The following is a 14,308-nucleotide window of genomic DNA, read 5'->3' on the forward strand; positions in this document are numbered from 1 at the left end:
CAAGTCTCCTTCTCTTTGGGACAATCCCTGGCAAAGTTCCCTGCTTCATTACAGTGAAAACATATTACTTATGACAAGTCCTAAGGTTTCCTTTTTGGGCAACTGCTGAAGTAGTGCCCCGTCTCCTTGCACCTGAAACAGGTGATATGACTTAGGTCCTTCCTGGAATCCAATCTACTTCTCTTCCTGGACTTTTCCGTTCCAATCAGGGCTTCTATTTCCTGTGGGTCATACTCTACTTCCACTGTCGGGAATGCTACTAGATCCCCATTCATACAATTCTGGGAGATGTGTCCTTCTTCACCACATGAATAGCAAGACTTGGTGCAGGGTTTAATTGTGTCTTCTTCGGATGTGTCCTCCACCTCTTCCACTACAAAAAAAGACACATCCTGACATTTTGGGCCGAACGAATTTTTTTCTGTCATACATATGACACTTCTATGACGATAATTGTGACAAAACCCGGTATCATCATAGATGTGGTGGGCTCCTACTTCTATGACAAAAAAATCATGACAGAAAATGGGCTTTTCGTCCTGGGCGGGCCGGAGACGCAGCTGCATGACATTCTTTGGGTCGTCCATGACGGGAAAAACCGTGGTAGAAGCGAGGGCGAGGAGAATTTCGGGGAGTTCCCGGTTACGGTGGGAGGTCGGGGGCCGAGCGATGCGCGTTTCTCTCGTACACGTATGCGCGTGTGTGCGAGGCGTTGGCTCTAACTGAACCCGAGCGAGGCGTTGGGCACTAACTGAACCCGAGCGATTGCACTGCAGGCTACGCGTTACTGAACCCGAGCGATCGATCGATGGCTGTTAACTGAACCCGATCGAGCGATTCCTTCGCTACTGCTGCTAACTAAAGCCGATCGATGCTGCCTCTGGGATGAACAGTGAGCGTTGCGGGGGGGGGGGGGGGGGGTTTGCATGAACAATGGGCGGTGGCGTTGCCTCTGGATGAACAGGACCCCGTGGTGTGGTGGAGGGCTGGATGAAGAGTAGACGATGGAGGGGTGCCCGTGGAGGGGTGGTTGAACAGGACCCCATGGTGTGGAGGGCTGGATGAACAGTAGACGGTGGAGGGGTGCCCGTGGAGGGGTGGTTGAACAGTAGCCGGTGGAGTAGCGCGCGGTGGAGGCTGGATGAACAGGAGCCCGTGGAGGCTGGAGGAGGTCGATGGTGGAGATGAACAGTATCCTGTGGAGTCCCGTTTTGCGGTACGCCACACCCCTCCCGATGAACAGGACCCCCGTTTCGACCGTAGGAGTTCCGTTTCGTCCGTTTTGCGGTACGCCACACCCCTCCCGATCAACAGGACCCCCCTTTCGACCGTAGGAGGTCCGTTTCATCCGTTTTACGGTACGCCACACCCCTCCCGATCAACAAGACCCCCGTTTCGACCGTAGGAGGTCCGTTTCCTCCGTTTTGCGGTACGCCAGACCCCTCCCGATCAACAGGACCCCGTTCCGAACGTAGGAGGTCCGTTTCCTCCGTTGTGCGGTACGCCAGGCCTCGTTTCCATCGCATGTTCCATCCAGGCCCTCCCGATGAACACGACCACGCATTTCGTTCCGACCTAGCCGGTTGGCTCCCACGCGTTCTGTTGCCTCCCGATGAACACGACGCATTCTGTTGCCTTCCCACGAACACGACACATTCCGTTGCCTCCCCATGAACACGATGACGACGCTGTTTCTCCGTTCCGACCCAGCCATGTACACGAGCCCTGGCCGTACGTATGCGCGAGTAGGCGTTCGAGACCCTGCCCGTATGTACACATACGTGGCCGTATTTTCTTTCTTGCACCCTGGCCGCTGTACGTACGTGTACATGATACGTGTGCGCCTCTACTACGACACGTACGTGCCTCTACTACGACACGTGCGCGCCTCTACATCCACCAGTATATATGTACGTACACGTTCGCGACCAGAAATACAACGCTACGTACGCTTCGACCAGGTGGGTCCCGACTGTCAGGCACTTCCTTGCCTGCGAAGATGTAGCTGGTGGGTCCCAGCAGTCAGGGGCAAATTTTTTTTTTGCCCGGACGCACTTCCTTGCGTACGAAGATGTAGCTGGTGGGTCCCAGCAGTCAAGGGGAAACTTTTTTTCACAAAATACAGTGGCCCGTCCGGTGGGTCCCAGCTGTCAGGTGGAGGAATCATTATTTTCCGCGTAATAAGGAGGCACTTCCTTGCTGCGGCCGTGGACCCAGCTGTCAGCCTCTCCACGTAGAGTCCACGTCCGATGGAAGTCGTTCCTTGACCACGTTGACCATGCCGCGCCGAGAGCACCAGGGCGGTGGACGACGGCGAGGCCTACGAAGGGGACGACGGGGAGCCGGGGAAGACGCGGCAGTGGAAGCCCACGCGGAGAGGAGTACGAGGGTTCACTGGTTCGGCTGCGGTGTGAGGCTGCCGTCGCCACAAGGCCTAGCCAGCGGTGGGAATAGTAGGAGGCGGTGAGGCCTCCGCGGCAGCACAGCCGGCCACGGGAGGCAGGAGCATGCGGCACGACCGGCGCTGCTTTGGGCGGCTGGAGCAAGAAGACCAGAGGTTGAAGAAGCACTACGGCCGTTGGATGGACATCGTACGGTCACTGGAGCTAGAATCGTTCATATTGACTAAAGTTGACAAAGGCCCCCGTCCCAGTCAACTTAGTAGGCCCACAAGTCAGCCTCCCACCATGGTGGGTCCTAGCTAGCAGGGGGAGTATTCATTTTTTTGTTCGTAATAAGGAGGCACTTCCTTGCGTGCGAAGATATAGCTGGTGGGTCCGAGCTGTCAGCGGCGGTAACGTTTTTTTCACGAAATACAGAGGCCCTTTCGGTGGGTCCCTGATGTCAGGTGGAGGAATCATTATTTTGCGCGTAATAAGGAGGCATTTCCTTGCGTGCGGCCGTGGACCCAACTGTCGGCCTCTCCACGTACAGTCCACTTCAGATGCATGTCGGTCGTTGACCACATTGACCAGGCCACGCCGAGAGCACTAGGGCGGTGGACGACGGCGAGGCCAAGGAAGGGAATGACACGGAGGCAGGGAAGACTCGGCAGTTGTTTCCCACGCAGAGGGGAGTACGACTGCACGAGGGTTTACTGGTTCGTCTGCCGTCGCCGGAGAATAACAACAGGTGTGGGTGAGTAGAGGGATGGCTAGGCCAGCGATGGGAGTACGGTGGGGCGGTGAGGCCTGCGCGGCAATAGAGCCGGCCGTGGGGAGGAGGGAGCAGGCAGTCCCACCGGCGCTTGTTTGAGCGGCTGGAGCAGGAAGAGCAGAGATTGAAGAAGCACGACGGCCGTTGGATGGCCATCCAACTGTCACTGCTTGTGCGTCAACCTTTTTTTAGGAAAGCCTCAAATCTGTGGAAAACAGCATACAACCCATCTGCCATTATTTCTAATAATTTCCAGCCCATTTGCTAATTATTAAGGTTTTTTTGGAGCCCATATTCTTTTCGTTAGCATTACAGCCCATATTGTGGCCACGGTTAAAAAATTATACGAAATTTTGCATATTTCGGTGCGGTCCGAACTGTTTTTAATCCCGAAATTTCGACTCACATTCAAACTGATTTTAAAAATAAATGTATATCAATATAAAATCCAACAAATTCTCCACGCATAAAAATTAATGTAATTTAAAATCTCGAAATGAAAAAAAAAATATTTGAAACTAATTGCCGGTTTGATGTGTTTTAAAAATGTACAACCCATTTCTCATTACTGATGGGCCATTTTCTCGGCCAGCCGAATGAAAGCTCTCCTCGTCTTGAAAGATTTGCAACCCAACAGGCCTGACAAAGCGACTTACTTGGCAAATCACAAAAAAACTAGGCTGTGGCCGTGGACCCAGCTGTCAGCCTCTCCACGTACAGTACTCTTCTGATGGAAGTCGTTCCTTGACCACGTTGACCACGCCGCGCGGAGAGCACCACGGCGGTGGACGACGGCGAGGCCTAGGAAGGGGACGACGCGGAGCCGGGGAAGACGCGGCAGTGGAAGCCCGCGCGGAGAGGAGTACGAGGGTTCACTGGTTCGGCTGCGGTGTGAGGCTACCTTCGCCGCAGGGCCTGACCAGCGGTGGGAATAGTAGGGGGCGGTGAGGCCTCCGCGGCAGCACAGCCGGCCACGGGAGGCAGGAGCATGCGGCACGACTGGCGCTGCTTTGGGCGACTGGAGCAAGAAGACCAGAGGTTGAAGAAGCACTACGGCCGTTGGATGGACATCGTACGGTCACTGGAGCTACAATCTTTCATATTGACTACAGTTGACAAAGGCCCCCGTCCCAGTCAACTTAGTAGGCCCACAAGTCAGCCTCCCACCATGGTGGGTCCCAGCTAGCAGGGGGAGTATTCTTTTTTTTTGTGCGTAATCAGGAGGCACTTCCTTGCGTGCGAAGATATAGCTGGTGGGTCCGAGCTATCAGCGGTGGTAACGTTTTTTTTTTGCGAAATACAGAGGCCCTTTCGGTGGGTCCCTGATGTCAGGTGGAGGAATCATTATTTTGCGCGTAATAAGGAGGCATTTCCTTGCGTGCGGCCGTGGAGCCAGCTGTCGGCCTCTCCACGTACAGTCCACTTCAGATGCATGTCGGTCGTTGACCACGTTGACCAGGCCGCGCCGAGAGCACCAGGGCGGTGGACGACGGCGAGACCTAGGAAGGGAACGACACGGAGGCAGGGAAGACTCGGCAGTTGTTTCCCACGCGGAGGGGAGTACGACTGTACGATGGTTTACTGGTTCGTCTGCCGTCGCCGGAGAATAACAGCAGGTGTGGGTGAGTAGAGGGATGGCTAGGCCAGCGATGGGAGTATGGTGGGGTGGTGAGGCCTGCGCGGCAGCAGAGCCGGCCGCGGGAAGGAGGGAGCAGGCCTAGACGGGGCAGCCCAAAACCACGTCCAACACTTGCCAAAACTTCGTCCCTCGTTTTCTCTGTGTTTTGCACACTCGACATTGTGTGGGCATTTTGACTGTGCATCATATGAAGATGTGCTATGCATGAATGTTGATCAACATGATGTTAACTGGCTGGTAGTTCCATTTTCGACCATGAATAAAACTTCCAACATGATGTTAACCCTGTTTGAAAAGGCCGTGTTAATATAAATGCTCTGCCTGTGAAAGTTGCAGTTTCTTATCTGAAACTGAACTTGCAGTTTCTTATGTGGAACTGAAACTTGCAGTTTCTTCTCTGAGAATCACATTGTCTACACTTTTATACTCCTATGAAACTACATTTCTTTAAGTGCTAAAAATAGATCTCTAGAATTCATAAAATAGTTCATATGCTCAATACTACAAATGTGAAATTCAAAAGACATTCATATCTGAAAGTACTCTCAAAATACACAACACAAAACACAATTCAGAACTTGCAAATACTGACAACCCTAAGCTCCTCCTGACAATTCACAACCTGCCCGACTATTGGGCTGGGGGGGCAGCCCCCTCCTATTCCTCGGCGGCAGTCAGCCGCCCCATGAGACGATGTGAACGGCGAGGGAGACGATGGCGGGGAAGCGTCGTCGGGCCAACTGCTTTTCTCCTCTTGCAGTTGGGTTCGGTCGACGAAGACTCCACCGGCTCGCTCTGGCAGAACACCCTCACAAACGGCACCCTGTAGATGCTCGATCCTTCATTCTCTGGTGGATGCTCCATCTAGGATCGATACTCCCACCACGCTCCCTCACGATCGGATTCGGTGAATCTGTTTGCTCCATGGCCCAGAGGAGCAGCTCTATGTACTCCGGCGCGACTCCCTCCGGGAGTATCGCTGCCTTTTCGCTCTGTTGCAGATATTTGGCCATGGATGTCGCGGTCGCCGCTAGTTGGTCCTTGTTGTCAAACCAAGAGTGTATCTCCAACATCCTAGCTAGCTTCACAGGGTCACCGTCTGCGATCCTCACGTATCGGTTGTACTCCTCCATCGATCTACTTCTCCACAACACCTTCACTCGCCGGCGGTGGTTTTTGAATGGAAGAGGAGAGGAGCAGTGCTGGTTTTGGATTAGAACGGGAGAGGAGCGACGCTGGTTTTGGACTGGAATAGGAGAGGAGGGGCGGTGGTTTTGAAATAGAAGAGGAGAGGAGCGGCGCTGCATTTAGATTGGAACAGGAGAGGAGCGGCGGTGGTTTAAGAGGAGAAGAGCGGAAGAGCGGCGCTGGTCTTGGAAGTATTTTTTTGTTGTTTTGCGTATTTTGGGTCAAAGTTTGACCACGTACTGTATTTGACAAGCAAAATGTGAATGCATGTCACCAAAAATTGTATCGTTTGGTTCGTATCTGAATGTACTTTCAAATTATATTATTTTTGCAACGTATAACATATATTTTATGTGCGAAAATCATGGTCAATTATGACCCAGAATAAAAGGGAGACTAGTTAATGTGGGGTCGCTTTCTTAATTGAAGGGTAAATTGATTTTGATTTTGATCCAGTCACAGCGCACTGGCCCTCTCGTCCAATCCTAAATCGCTGCCGCACGCTCCTCTCCCTCTTCTCCATTGCAAAACCACCTCCTCTCCTCTCCATCATCTCCATTCCAAAACCACCGTCTCGCCTCTCCCTCTTCTGATCTTCTCCATTGCAAAACCACCTCCTCTCCTCTCCATCATCTCCATTCCAAAACCACCGTCTCGCCTCTCCCTCTTCTGATCTTCTCCATTGCAAAACCACCTCCTCTCCTCTCCATCATCTCCATTCCAAAACCACCGTCTCGCCTCTCCCTCTTCTCTATTGCAAGACCACCATCTCTCCTCCCATCTTCCAAAGCTAGCACCGGACCACTCAGAAGGACATCCATGGAGAGGATGCAGCAGCGAATCAGGTAGATCGTCGGCGGCGACCAAGCAAAGTTAGCCAGGTTGAAGGAGATCCTTAGTTGGTTTGACAATGAGTGGGAGATTTCAAGGACGGTGCGGGCCATGTGGCAATGTATGCGAAAGAGCGAGACGACGGCGATGAGGGCGGCGATGTACATGTACTCCTCGGCGGCAGTCACGCCGCAGTCCTCCGAGTTCATCGAGTATCTCCTCTGGGCGATGGAGCAGACAGATTCGCCCGAGGCGACAGTCAGGCGGAGGTGGTGGGCGTACAGGTCGAAGGTCGAGCACCCAGAGGATAACGAATCGATCGAGTATGGTGTGCCGTTCGTGAGGGTGCAGAGCCAGCCGGAGCCACAGGAGTATTCGTTCTCCCACCGCAAGAGGAGGCCGGATGGCACGACGTCGCTTCCCCGCTGTTCTCCACGGTTCCCTCGACGCTCGCCTCGTTTCAACGTCGGCGGTAGGGTTTAAGGTAAGCTTCGCACTAACCTAATCTTCCACCTGCTCATGCTTACAATCAGTGTGACAGCTAATGAAAATCATGCTTACAATCAGTCTCCGAGTACTACGCCAATCACCCTAAAATAGCTCTGGACCTTTGGGTCAAAGTTGTGACACAGTGTACAAATAAAGAAAAATAGATTGGTGCTTCTTTCAGAAAAGAGTACTCCCTAGAAAACTGCCAATATAAGATACTAGTATTTGGTTAGATGATTTGCTGCCGAGAAAGATCCGTCCACAGAGGGCGCCACACATCCCACTGGTGGTGGTGGATGCCAATGCGTGCATGCAGCATGGTTGGTGTCGGTAATTTTTACTTGGCACACCTTGCACTCTGCATATATGCCGGTTCCATACGTACATTTGTGCAGTTCCACCAAAATGCAGCTGAATAACCCTGTTTGCACAGATAATGAAAAAGCGTGATTACATTATAGTGGCACTAGTTGATGAAACACACAAACTAAATAGAAGAAAATATTGCGATAGTATCATAGTATGCCATGCTGCGAGGGCGAGATGGGCCCTGCGACGCCTCATACGGTACGCCTCATACTGGACATCGTCCCAAGTCTCCCAGATACACCTTCTGCTAGTGATGAACATCAGTGTACAGCGGTAGTACAAGGAGGCGCCTTGAGACATTCAAATCTCTATTTTTGTACATATCAACTAAAATTAAGCACCCCAGTTTGCAGAAACGCTTAAACATTAACAATGGGACTAGTTGATGAAACATACATTAACAAAGAGAAGCACTTTCTTTATCTACATTGGAAATGAAATGATAGAGATGACACTCGCTCTATTTTAACTGTATTATTACTTCATTTTATCAGTGACACTAGGGTCGAGCAGGTGGCAAACGAGGTGTACCGTGCGTCGCAAGGATGGAGGCCGGGGGTGCTTAGACTAGGATGCTGAAGCTGGCTCTTTCAGTCACCAACATGGATGATTCAATTCATGGGACCTTTTGGTGCAGTTCACCTAAAATGAAGAAATCTCCCGTGAGCTAGCAGCTTCTTCTTCAAAAAATTTTAAGAAAAAGGCTCCAGCCCCGGTTCCATTTCCATCAGAAAATGAAACTCACAGAGCTTCTTCTTCATTAGTTGCAATAAAATTGAGCAACATCAAGGTTGGTTGTGAAGCTCCTGGAATGCTCAACTATAATTTGGATATCATTTGTGCAGTTCAACTAAGATCGAGCGTGAAATGTATATCTTTGTTTGCACAAAAAGGTGGAAAGGAGAGTGACTAACAAGTGATGAAACATGCATCAAATGAAAAGAATCATGTTCCTTATCTGAATGGCAATCCTACAAGGACAGTAGCAATTTCTAAAGCACTGGCATTGCTAGATATTAGTGTGGGCATTAGGATTAACTATGACAACCGTTAAATACGACATTACTTTGGGCATGGGAGAGTAGGCGGACCAGGACAGTTGCATTTCTAACGAAAAGAACCAACTTATCTTAATGGGAAATTTTAGCAGGACATGTAAAGAAGTGCCATTGATTCATATTACTGGAGGCATTACATTGAAAACAACATTGGTTTAACGTGTCCTTACTTTTAACAGTGCGACTGCTACATTTTACTAGTGGCATTACATAAGAGTGGCTCGGGGCAACAAACATCAGAACATGATATCTGGGTTGGTCCCATTTTTGTTCGGTATAGCCACCTTATACTGTGTGAGGCTAGCAAATCTAGTGCTGGACTTACTCTGTTGACTTGTCCCCCAGTCCCCACTTTCTTTCCTTTTTCAACCAATAGATCGGGTTTATATTGAGTTTGTACTGCGTTTCCCTTTATTTCCGTATTAGACCTAGAGACCACTTGGATAGCGAGACTCTGCTACTTTTCGCCCCCATTATTTCCTCTTTCGACCAAGTCCTAGATTCAGGTAACAAATCCTCCCCCACCCCCACCCCCTTTCTTCCTTGTTTGAACCAAGTAGTACTAGATTCGAGTGCATGAACTAGTTTTACCTCTTAAACGTAAAAAGTTAGGTGGTTTTCGAACAGACGATCGATCCTATCTACGAGGGGGCCTGAGAAATAGTAAAAGATACAAATGCAGCGACGTCATGAGCTCGGGAAGTAGAGCAAGGCCGGTTTCGAAGGAAGTTATACCTTATGGTCGCCGGGATGTCGCTAGGTGGGCGGTGGGAGGCCGGATCTGCCCACACTACGGCAGCGAGGAAGAAGGGGTCGGAGGCCCTCCCTCGCCAGCGGTGCTTGGGAGAGAACGGCAAGGCAGGCTGATCGGGACGCGCCCACCAGTGGGTAAGAGCCGTCGCCGAGGACGACCACGTGAACGTTTCACCTTCTCACCTTCCCCGGCGGAGAGGATCCGGCTGCATCTGTGACCAGCGGTGAGCAGAGAGAGAGAGAGTGTGTGGCCACCGCTATCGTGTTTAGATCTGGAGAGGCCGAGACAGTGTGAAGAGAGCAACACTAGCAAGCAAGCGCGGAGGCTCCTGCCTATATAGTGGAGTAGTACTAGTTTTCTTTTGTCTGCCGGAGCCGGCTTGACCTCGTCAATGACTGTCGAGAAGTCTTGATGCATGTGGCCCGAAGGCGCAGTTGTCGTCATTTTGATCTAAAGCGCCAGATTATAACATATAACACGAAAAAATTCCACATGACAAGAAATCATAACCTCACTGCCCAAAGGAGACAACATGAATCCCGACGGACAAACTAGACGAGGAACAAAGCTCAAATTAAAGATAAACTCGTAGAAAAGGGGTCCGTTGATAGATGTCCTAATTAACATAGCCGGCTTGACCTAGATGGCAGCTGAGTAGTCACTGTTCGTGCATGTGCCCCCAATGACTAGCCCAACTCAGTTGTCGCTGTTTAACCCTCGCAGTGATCCGAAGCACATGACACCTAATTTTGCGAGATGACAAGAAACCTTTTTTTAGATTTCTCACCACAACTACAGCCATGTACAACACAGCCTGCACGATATGTAGACGATAGCCAATCCAGGCGTGTCTGCTGGAGTCTGGTCACATGCATGGACGAACTAATCTTCCGTGTCTTGCAGGGATCGTCTAGGCACCAACGTAGTACAACACTTCTCTAGTACTATCGCTCGTCTCCCTCTTCTATTAAGTCACCCGACTTGCGGGGCCGGGGAGTGTGCCTATGGTCGGTTCTCAATTGCCGTCCCACATGTGTGTGCAAATGCAATATGACTCGTGTTCCATTCGGAGAGCAGCGTGCCAGACCGACCGACCGTCTGGGGTGTGACGCGAACGCGACGGGCGTGCTGTATCCTCCGTACATGTGTACCGCCGTTTTCTAGACGCTTTGCTCCATGGCGCGGGCGCAATCCATGGATACAAAATTAGTATACTGTATACTATTTAGAAGTCGAGGGCGGGGCTTTTCCTGTGCGGTAGGCGGGGCAGTTCTGCCTAGTCGGTTCGACAGAGACGCGAGAAGACGAGGGAGTAGGTTGCTGCAAACGTAGGGTTGTTTGATTTGACACCGAGTTACTGCTGGACAGGTGGGGCCTCGTGATTTGACTTGCCATTATCATTTTAACTGCTGCGCTACGACCGGCGTGAGTCTCCTGATTCCTGACCACCTCCATACAGGTGCCTCTCCCAATGCTCCACCATGTAGTAGAAGCTGGCTCTTGCATGAGAGCCCACTTCTCCACTTTTTCCTTGCCTCTCTTTCCTCCACATATGCAAAAATGCCATGTAAAGCGCACTATTGTACTTACTTTTACTTGCTCCTACAGGTGCTTAAGCTTGCCACATAGGCATAAAGTCTGATGTGGCAAGTTAAGCAAGAAGAGAGAGACTAGTTTGGTGACCCAAGGATGAAACGGTGCTAAGCGCGTGTACCTAGGTGAAAAGACAATTTTGAGTCTATAGCTAATTAAATGAAGCAAACTTAGCAACACCATTTCATTGGAAGAGGTCACTCCTTGGCAAATGCAATAAATACTAGTACTCCCTGTGTCCCATAATATAAGAACGTTTTTGGCACTACACTAGTGTCAAAAACATTCTTATATTATGGGACGGAGGGAGTACGAAGAAAGAGATCGAGAGGAGTAAAAAAAATACACTTATAGCCAACCTTGTTGTAGTATGAGTGACTAAGTGATGACTACGTATGACATGCCAACATCAGATAGCCTAACACACCGTGTTAAATCTCCAAGGGCGTGACCGCGCGAGCGACGCGACGGTCATGGTAGGCGCGACCATGATACGGGCTGCTGGCAGCCCTTGGATCTGAGATCAAACGGTCGCATGCTATGTTGCTGAAAATTTGCAGAATAACCCTCCAGGATAGGATATTCACCCATAGGTCTAGAATCACGCCATGCAACCGTTCGATCTCAGATCCAAGAGCTCTCGGAAGCCCGTATCATGGGAGAATGGAAAGCCACTACCCTGCCGTTTGCACGCTGGCAGTTCGCTCCTACTCGTCCCCGCATGTCCTTCAATACTACGGCGGTTCGCTCCTAGTCGTCCCGTCCATTCACATTATGGAAGTTCCACTAATCCTAACCCTCCTCCCAAATCCATGGCGTCCCAAATCTCCACGATCGGCGGTGAGTACAAGGTTAGAACCATCACCGGCGATGAGTTCGACGTCATCTACACCCGTTCTTCCGCGACGGTGAAAGGATGCCTTTCTCGCTTCAGACGCATGTTCGAAAACTCAGATGATGAGTGGGTCTCTGGGCTAGATGTTGAGAACACCACAGTCCTGGGACGAGAGAAGGATCTAAAGGACTAAGAGAGGAAGAAGCCCGCCGTGATCCAGGTTTGCGTACATAACGTTTGTTTGGTCTACCACATATGCCATGCCGACGTTGAGTGCCAGGATTTTAAGAACTTCCTCAAGGACAAAACAGTGAAATTCGTTACTGTAGACTTTAAGAACGACAAAGAAGTCTTGGGTTGGATAGGCCTCGTTGTAGGCAACCCCTTCGATCTCCTAATTATATTGTAGGAACACAGGGTCCACATAGTATTCTCCGTTTTCAGCGATCACGTGGTCAAGGAAGAATGCCGCCAATTCCTCTTGAATTCCTCGCATACGATCTGGTGCTAGGAGTTGATCCCGCTTCCGAAAAATCTAATTTGAAGAAGGGGGTCAATACATATATATATATGAATAAATGAAACTCAACACAAATGATGGTAATAAAATAAAATTGTGAATATTATTGCTTACGCACTTCATATTGTTCTTCAGTGTAGCCCCGCTCACAGGTATGGTAGCGGATGGACTCGCAAATGTAGTATCCACAGTAATTATTCCCGGGTTGCTGCCACAACCACTTTACAAGAAATAGAGGTCAATCAAACTGATAAGCAAGCATGCTAAATGGTATTGATCAAACTAGCGCTTGAATCACTAGGAGATGCGCGGAACATGCTACTATAGTACTTACTTTCGGGTGTCTAAATTGCAGCTGGTTCGGCAGTCCCGGGGCTTTTGAGGTGAATTTTCTCCAAACCCTGCCAGACAAAGAAAACAATTACTTGATATCAGGAAATGAACAAAGTTGCTGATATGGTGGATAATGATCGATTTAACTTACTTCTGGAGCATTTGAGTCATGTTCGCATAGTCCCGGGGATCTTTTCGTCTCGAGTCTAAGATGGTTACTACTCCCGGCTCAAGCTTAATCTCTAGGAGAATATAGTGGAAGTTGCGCATGCATGCATAAGTCATCAATTACATTACCATAACCTGGACTTATAAAGGGAAACCGAATATGCAGAAGACAGTAACACTCACTTGAAGTTGTAAGGAAAGAGTATTATATCTTTGTTTTGATTTATTACCAACGATTGTAGCAAGTTGGCCTCGGTATCTTTGGCATGAAATTTAACCTGATAATCATCTATGAGATTTGTGTTAATGAACCCAATATCACCAATTTGTCTTTTCTTCAATTCGGCGATCTTCAATCTGCATAATATAGTGAGGATAAGTATAAATACATGCAATGAAAGAGCTGACCTATATAGAGAGACTTAATGACAGAGGTAGTACTACTTACAGACAGTAGCAAGTGATCGTTGTTTTATCGATGGACTTTAGATTGTAAAACTGGAAGAAATCCTCAAATGGAACATTCAGCAGTTCAATTCCAACGAGGTCATGCTCTGGTTTAACTCTCAGCGTTAAAGTACTCATCCCATCAGACTCTCTGCAGGTTTTCATGTACCAATCATGTAGTCTTCGCATCATCGTGCTTAGAGATTTGACATCTTTGACGAGAGGCTTCCCGTAATGGTATTTGTGTTCGTCCACCTCCATGATTTCATTATGTACATCGTCGGGCAGGTAATCTCCAAGATCGGTATAACCGGGCACCATACCCGGATCATTAGCGACGATGTCTTTTGACACCTTGAGCGGGGGGCACGATTGGTTCTCTTGTTCGCCGAGCTGGGCAATTTTTTTCCCAGCTCGTCGTTCTTTCATCCTTTTATCACTGACAGTACTTCCCGACCGCTCCGCTTCGGCATATGCCTTTGCAAGGACGCGCTCATAGTTGCCTTTTGGCGGAGACTTTGGTGGTTTTGTTAGGGCAGCCAGAGTGCGCTTTGCTTTCACCGGATCTACCTTCTCCTCCGGAGGTGGATGTTTCTTTGCTTTGAACCCTTCAAAGAAGTTCTTCACTTCGGCTCGCACGATCTTCGTGTTCTCCTCCTCGGTCCTCTCATATGGTAACTTCTCTGGAGTCTTCAGAGAAGGACCGAATCTGTATTGCCTCCCGCCTCTGGCAGCTGTACTGCTAGACGCCGGCAGAGCAGACGGAGCGGCTGCGGCTGTCTTCTTTCCTTGCTTACGAGGCGGAGGAGAAGGACTACGACGCGCCGGAGCAGCCGCAGCGGCGGCGGGTCTCTTCCACCCTTGCTGACGAGGCGGAGAAGGAGGAGGCTGGCTGCTCTGGCGTGCCGGTGCTGGCGGAGAAGGAGGC

At 50.0% G+C, this 14,308-nt stretch overlaps 1 long non-coding RNA gene across 1 annotated transcript; it reads right to left on the reverse strand.

Moving 5' to 3' along the window:
- Positions 1-12,299: 12,299 nt before the first annotated feature.
- LOC141022413 (uncharacterized) lies at positions 12,300-12,833 on the reverse strand. Its single transcript, XR_012183710.1, has 3 exons — positions 12,767-12,833; positions 12,551-12,652; positions 12,300-12,447 (listed from the first exon to the last, which is right to left on the reverse strand). It is a non-coding gene; the product is annotated as an uncharacterized lncRNA (long non-coding RNA).
- Between the last annotated feature and the right edge of the window lie 1,475 nt (positions 12,834-14,308).

This window comes from Aegilops tauschii, chromosome 5, assembly GCF_002575655.3.
Source record: "Aegilops tauschii subsp. strangulata cultivar AL8/78 chromosome 5, Aet v6.0, whole genome shotgun sequence".
Lineage (NCBI taxonomy): Eukaryota > Viridiplantae > Streptophyta > Magnoliopsida > Poales > Poaceae > Aegilops > Aegilops tauschii.